Below are 7674 nucleotides of genomic sequence, written 5' to 3'. Positions count from 1 at the left end.
AGAAATTACCCGGAAATCCTCTGAAGAGGTGGTTTGGCTTAGATAAAATGCACACCAGCAAATTTTCACCTTGCATGTGGTCTGTACATCCTCTGCATTTTTTTTCCTGTGTCAGTTGACCTTCCAGCTTCAATCATCTCAGGATATTCTAGTTTTTAGGTGCCTTTTCTATCAAGTAGAATAAATGCTAGTTACCAAGGATATTTATCTGAGGCCCCTACTTTTAGATGAGAGCTTTTGCAAATGCAGACTTAAAGCCCCCTATGATTTTCTGAGACCCTTCAGTCTATAACAGAGACTTTCAAAGTGCAACTCACGGATGTTTAATACTCCACCAGCAAGTCAATTCCTGGTGGTATGAAGTTCAAGAACTGCTGTTTCATGTAGTCAATATTCACCTTGCTGCAGGCTTTCTATGTTATAGATTCTGGCTGCAATAATACAGGCATGTCCATATCCAAGTATCAACAGGATGCCAAGAATGTGGTGCCTAATTTGTACTAAATTTGAAAGAAGCTTCTTCAAATTCCCCTCACATTGAGCCCATTGCTTCTACCTTGATTTACAGAAGCTGCTCTAAAGTTACTTGGCAAAGGAGAGATTGATATATTAGTCCATGGAAAGAGGAAAGAAGCAAAAATTGATCTCAGCCATGCAATGCTAAGTGTTCAGAGCACTGCCTTGGATGGCTTCCGGAAAGGGAATTTGAATTGATCAAAATAGCTTTACTTGACACATTTGTCCTAGGAGCTGGGACAGAAGAAGGGGCAATACATCTTCAGCTGTCTGGGGAGTGCCTTGCATGCAGCAAAGGAACCCTAAAAAGAGGTGCCTAGTGGTCTAATACAGCTTGCAACAAAACCAGGGTTTGATGGCCTTGTGGAGTCAGGCAAAATTGATTAAACAATTACTTTTAAGTAGCCAAAAAAAAAAAAAAAATCAACTATTTCAGCTATTTCCATTACCCAAGGCCACTGAAAATGGGGCACTGCTTGCAGGGAATGGAATTTCAAATACCCTCTTGTATTTGAAATGGCTGCACACCTAAATGGTCACCTAAAGAGATGGTGGCACTTCAGAGTTAAAAATACCTTCTTGTTAGCCTTCAGAGCAGGCATGGGGCCAATCTGCTCCACAAAGGCTCCAAAAATCACACAGCTCTGTGGTTAGATGCCTTCACCTCTCCTCTTTCTGCAGAGAAAGGAGGCTGGCAAAGTCACAATCACAGAGCTGAAGGGTGGGTTTTGGTGTCCTTGTCCTCCCAGCTGCTCAACTCAAAGCCCAGGGGATGCCTACAGCTATTCTGGCTGACATAAACTTCTAGCAGAATTCTCACCATAAAACAAGATGATGGTCCTCAGAGAGTTGGGCTCACATGACTTCCCAGGTCAGCATTTTCAGTTTCAAATTCCAGATTTTGTTTTCTAGAAGTTTCAGGCAGCGCAACGAAAGTGCAAAAAAGTCAGAGATGCTGAAATTAAAAGCTAAAGAAGATTCTTTAATTCTCTAGACAGCAAACTCCACTGCAAGAGCAGGAGTCCTAAATGAAGAATAAACATCAGGCTAATGGCAAGTCAGGAGCTGGAGCACTGCTGAGAATTGGATATTCTTTTAAAAGGTTTGTAAGGCCTACAAAAACTTTAGAGAAATTATGCAATTTGCTGTCTTGCCTACACAGTGCGGTAATTATTACTACCAGTAATTATTGGCCTTTTCTTTGAAAGCAAACCATGTGACAAACTAAACTTCAGGTGGGTCAGCAAAAGTACAAAGACACTCTTAAAATAGCCCTGGGCTTTTTGTTGAATCTTGGACAGGAATCAGCATTTGCTCAGACTTTGGAAGAGAAGGAGCTGTTCTCTGCCAGATCCAGAGCAGGGCCAGAGCCCAGGAGGAGCTGTTTGTTTCATGGAAAATTTCATCCTCTCAACCACCATTAACAGAGCTCTTGTATTTCATGGTTGAACCACAAAGAGTCAAGTCACCCTAAATAAAACAAAGTTAAGTGCCTTTATAATGCAAGGTCAGCCAACATTTCCTTGTCTGCTATGCTGAGGGATGGCAGGAGAGATTAGTTCTGCAGTCAGGTGCTGTTTCCCAGGTGCTTGTCATCTTCTCCTTGCCCCACCTCATCCCTTTACTGATTTTCTTCAGCAATGTGTGTTCATTTAACCTCCACAGTGCCAGGTGATGACATACTCATTTACATTTTTGCTGTTTCTAACACTGTTAATAATATTGCTGTTAGTCAAACAGCCCTGGCACATCACAGCCTGTAGTGTTTGTAGCTTTATGCTCAAATTGACGATTGACCATGATTTAATTTAATTTAGAATTACTTAATTATTTAAAAGTCATGTAGATGTGGTGCTTGGGGACATGGTTTAGTGGTGGGCTTGGCAGTGCTGGGACAATGGTTGGACTTGGTCTTAGAGGGCTTTTCCAGCCTAACCCATTCTGGGATTATTCCCAGGCACATAGAGTGCAATTACCATTTCTGGTAAAATATAAACTACTGCATGTATCATCTTACCCTGAATTCATCTATACGCTAGCTACAGAAAAAATCTTAATTAACTAAGCCTTTCACTGCTCTGGCACAACAGTGTTAATGTGGTCAAAAAAGCACTGATAAAAACAAAAGCAATCAAAATCTTTCTTATTGTAGCAATATACCCAAACTCAAATACAGCCTGGGAGTACCTCAAGTTGATAATAAGATTTCTTTACTAAATATTGGGTGCTATTTCTATTGCATCTGGAAACAGATTCTCCAGTGGGCTTGTTCTACCTGAGTCTACTAATTTTAAAATTGCATTGCTGTTAATTTGGGTTTGAATAACCTTTTCCTTCTGTAAAGCCTTGATGTTAGTTTTGGTCTTTGGTTTTTCTAGCTGATAACTACAAACAAATCCTTACACTGAAGTTGTAAGTATCTGTCATAAGTTTACTTGTTCTGAAAAAGCAATCAGGGAATTTTTCTTTCCCCTCCATTGCTGTAAAAGAAAGATCTTAAACAAGGGATGGGGAAGGTGTTTGCCTAGGGTGATTGACACACACAAAGGAACTAGCTAGCAGATCCGCATTCCAAGCTGATGGCCCTCCAAAGACTGTGGGGAAGGGTGATGAGTACTTTTTTCTCTCCTTGGAAATGGGAGGCACTTCACTTTTGCCCTAACTCAGGCAAGGCGTGTCTTGGAGGGGTCTGAGGTTCACTTTGTTTTTCTGCCTGGTCATCTGGCTGTTTTCTGGCCCTGGTTTTCCTCTGTTTTTTCCTGCACCCTGTTCTGCCCTCACCCAGATCTGCTCGGACTTCATCGGAGAGGCTTGACCCATGTGCAGAGGAACTTTCTAGGGAGCAGATCACCCTTTCCCTCCTCTGCTCCGGTGTTTGGCAGCGGCTTGTGCCCATTGACGAAGGGGGGGAAATCCCAGCCACAGTCAGCTGCAGACAGCATGAGTTTTGTGGGAAGAACCCTTTTTTTCCCCCTTTCCCCTTCCCCTCCTTGGTTTTGGGGGGAAATCTCCATTTTCGGCCTCTCCCGCACCCGGGGCCTCGCGCGGCGACTGCCAGAGCCCAACAGCGCCCCCTGCTGGCCGTGATTAGAATTGTACTAGAGGGCAGAGAAGTATCAAACTGTTTCCTTCTTTTTGAAGGACTTTTTGGGTACAGGATTATTGTTTAGTTGGTTTTGTGTTCTTTTGCTGTATTTGCCAATACACCATATATCCTTTAATAAAGGGTTGTTATTTTTCTTTTTTCCATACTTCCTTGACTGGAACATCTTAATCTTGGATTTACAATTGCTGAGAGAGAGGAGTTTGGTCTACCTCATAACTCACCCTCCTTAGCAAAATACTTTCAGTCTCATTAAACTGAGACACCCTGTCACCCGTTAGGGGACAGTGAATCATCTACTGATTTCTGTTTGTTTCTAAATACTGGTTTTGTCTTTCAAGTCTCTCAGAGCCATTCCTCATAGGATTTGTTGTAGTTAAATACATGGGATTTTTGCCCTTGATGGAGCATCCTCTGATTAGAATGTTTCTTTTATTTGTTATTTAATGGCTAAAAGAAAAGAAAAATTATGTCTTTTGCTAACACTTTCAGGATTTACAGAAACTGCTGTAAGTTGTCTGCTGTCCTTACAAACTGAACTAAACCCCCATCCTAGTATTTGCCCTGATAAATTCTATTCTAAGGTGGAAAAGGGAGATGGGGTGACATGAACTTTCAGCTGGGAGGAGGAGAAAAAAACCAAAAGCATTCAAGCAAAACAGGCCGAAATTAAAAATCCTTACTCTTAAACAGTGTGAAGAAAGGAGTAAGACTTCCAGCACTCTGACCCTGGCTCTTCCTAAAGGAGAGGTGAGAACCATGCCATCTCCTGGTTCTTCAGCCCATAGCTGAACCATATGAGCAGGCAAAAAACAGTCAGTGATTAGAGGGGAGGATGAAATGTCTCTGAAGGGGGTTCAAGTGCCTTTGTCTGTCATAATTTATGTTCTGGTCTGCAGGATGCTGGCAAAGGAATTTGTGGTGAATCGGGTCTCACCAGGTGCCAATCCTTCACTTTGGTTTTAGGAACCTCCATCTAATGTCAAATAGTTTTTGCAGAGAGACTGGCTTGTCTGGGTTCTTCAACAGAATAGAGGCAGCAGCCCCCTCAGGGGTTTCATTTCCCTTCTTTCTTTTTCCTTTCTTTCCCTTTCCCCTCTTTCCCTTTCCTTTTCCTAATTGCTCAGCCCATCCTGGTAATGTGGGGACACCCTGTTACAGAGGGATGTGTAAGAATGGAGTCATGTCCACAGGACCATCCAGCAAAATCGGTCAAGAACAACTTAAATTTGTTCCTCTTTAACTTCAAGTGTTACAAAATCTGATGTTTGCTTTCCTGGCTCTATTTTTTTTTCAGAGATTTATGAGATGATGTCAGCTGTGATGTAATAAAACCCTTCAGTTAGAGTGGAATGGGAGTGATTGATTCCAACATGAATGCAACGATCTTTAGCTGTTTTATTTATTTATTAAAAAAAAAGAACAAAACAAGCCATGAAAACAAGCAGAACTTGAAGGTGAGGAATAAATGGCATTTGTTAACAGTAGATCAGGGCTAGTTGCTTAGTCTTGTGTAATCTTGAGCTTAATCCCTAATGAGTTGCAGCTCATTATTTCATTTTAGCTATTTTATTTCACTTGTTTCATGCTGACAAGAGGATGCACTGCTTGTGCAGAGGTGGCAGGATTTTATCTTGCCTGAAAAAATTGTTGCCCCTCTCCCCTGAAATTTATTGACACTGCAGCCAGGTTTGGCATCAGTTAGATGCATATCCTAGGTTTTTGTTTCCCTGCTCCAGTGCTTCATCTAGTGCTTCAATATTAATCTAATTATTCTTTTTCAGTGTAAAATACATCATAGAATCATAAAAGCCTGGAATGTTTTGGGTGGGAAGAGACCTTAAGCTTATCTCATTCCACCCTGCTGCCATGGGCAGGGTCACCTTCCACTATTCCAGGTTGCTCCAAGCCCTGTCCAACCTGGCCTTGAACACTTCCAGGGACGGGGCAGCCACATCTGCTCTGAACAACCTGTGCCAGGGCCTCACCACCCTCACAGGGAGGAATTTATATCACAGTAAATAATTTAATATGTAAGAATGTAATCACCTACTCTAGCAGGTGGAAGGAATCATGATAGCTGGGCTTCCCAGCTGCCAATCCCTTCTGTCCTGCCCTGCTCTCTGAGGAATGGACTCATCCTAGGAGCCTCCACAGCCTCTCCCATGCCATGGTGGGTTAAACAATTTGAACTCCTACAGAATAAGGGCTTCACCTGGAAGGTGCCATGCCTCACACCTCTGTCCAGCAGGGAAACACTGTTTTAGAGCCTCCATCCATCTTTCCAACAATGGGGGTTGCTCCCAGGGTAGGCTGGGATCCCTCCACCCTGTTTTTCCAAGCCTATGGCTTTGGCAGATGAGTTTGGAAGGAGGTGCTCAGGATAAAGCGTGTGCCATGAGAGATAAACACAGGCCTTCTCCTGTATTTATGAACTTCCAGCCCCTGGGGTGGTGAATTTCCATGCTATTCCTTGTGGGACACTACACCACAGCCGCATTCTTCTTACTGTCAGGATTTTCTCCCAGCTTCCATCCTGAATTCATCCCCAATCAGTAACATGTTCCAGCGCCAACGTTCCTTTCAGTTACAATCCCTGTGCTGGCAGCTCACCCACTCATGTGAGTGGGAAAAGCAGACATCTCATTTCAAGCCTCCTATTTGCCTGGTTAAATAGACCCAGTCATTCCAAACCCTGCTGCAGCCCCCACTTCCAGATCCTACAGCACAGCAGCTGGTTCCCACACCTCTCCTGCTGGAACCCGCCTGGATGAGCTCCTGTGAACACCCTCCAGCCCACTCACAGTAATAGGGCCTTACTTCTTGTGCAAAATGCCTTTTTCATGGCTGTGTGTTGTGCATGTCTTTATCAAGACAAAGTTTTCTCTTCTTTCCTGTCCCCTCCAACAGTCCTGTGGATTCATGGAGAGATTCTCTGCTTGTTGTACAAGAGAACCTCTTTCCACTGCACTGGTCTTTCAAGTGTATCATTGATCTTCCCTGTGAATAAACCAGCCTCTTCACCAGCACAAACAGTACTAGCTCTACTATTAGTGACTTATCTTTAAAGGGTTGTAGTTTGCACCAAGGTGGTACCAGAACACAGGTTTGAATGAAACCATTTGCAGAAATGCCAGACTAAAAGGCCAGGTGTGCAAATGATCTGCTTTGAATGCATAGAGAGGTGAGGAAGTGGTCTCTGAAAGAAAAATTCTTCCCTAAAAATTGCTAAATAGCTTCTGGAAGTCAACTACCCCTGTTTGGGTTTTCTCTGTAATGTAGAAAATTAGCATTATGAGAGATTTCAAATGGCCTCAGGGGAAATGTACAGTGTAACATCTGTTCCTGGGGCACCTAAGTCTTACATGTGAGGTAACCAGATCTACAGATTGTTGCACACATTAACATCCAATGCTTTGTAAAGAAGGGAAATTGCTGAGACAGAGTAAATGTCTCATATATATATGAATATATATATATTTATATATCATATATAAATAGAGGATACAGCAGGACGTGAAGTAAAAAAAATTCTAACACAATTGTATTTTTTAGATCAATTAGACAGAAAACTCCAATTTGACTACATCTAGATAAAAAAGAAGTAATTTTTGTTCATTTTTCAACACTGTGTGTGACAAGGAAATGATAAGTAATAACCATATCAATAAAAAATAAGTAAATTATAAGTAAATTCTGTCTCAGCCCCCTTTCTATCTGATCTCCTCTAATGAGAAACTTGGAGCTCTCACCTTGCCCTTCCCACTGCAGGTCTGAAATTGGCTTCAAAGGAGCCATCAAGCTGCACCAACAAGATCAAAACAGAAGGACAAATGTATTAGTACACGTATTAGTAGTTCCTCACTGAGTATTTTCTAGGGGCAGCTTGGGGGGGGGGAAGAGCCATGTTTGGCCATTCCCAAAGCTGTTGGGAATCCTTTACATTGTGATAACAAGGCAATGCTTCCCTCAGGATTTGTTTTTTTAAGAAGAACATCCTTAAGGCAAAGGAATCTGAGGTTTCAGAAGGCTGTGCATGGAGAGGTGAGCTCCTC

Source organism: Pipra filicauda, unplaced genomic scaffold, assembly GCF_003945595.2.
Source record: "Pipra filicauda isolate LSUMZ 115617 unplaced genomic scaffold, ASM394559v2 scaffold45_size4122338_pilon, whole genome shotgun sequence".
NCBI lineage: Eukaryota > Metazoa > Chordata > Aves > Passeriformes > Pipridae > Pipra > Pipra filicauda.
The sequence above is the reverse complement of the archived record's forward strand: the minus strand, read 5'-3'. Positions refer to the sequence as shown.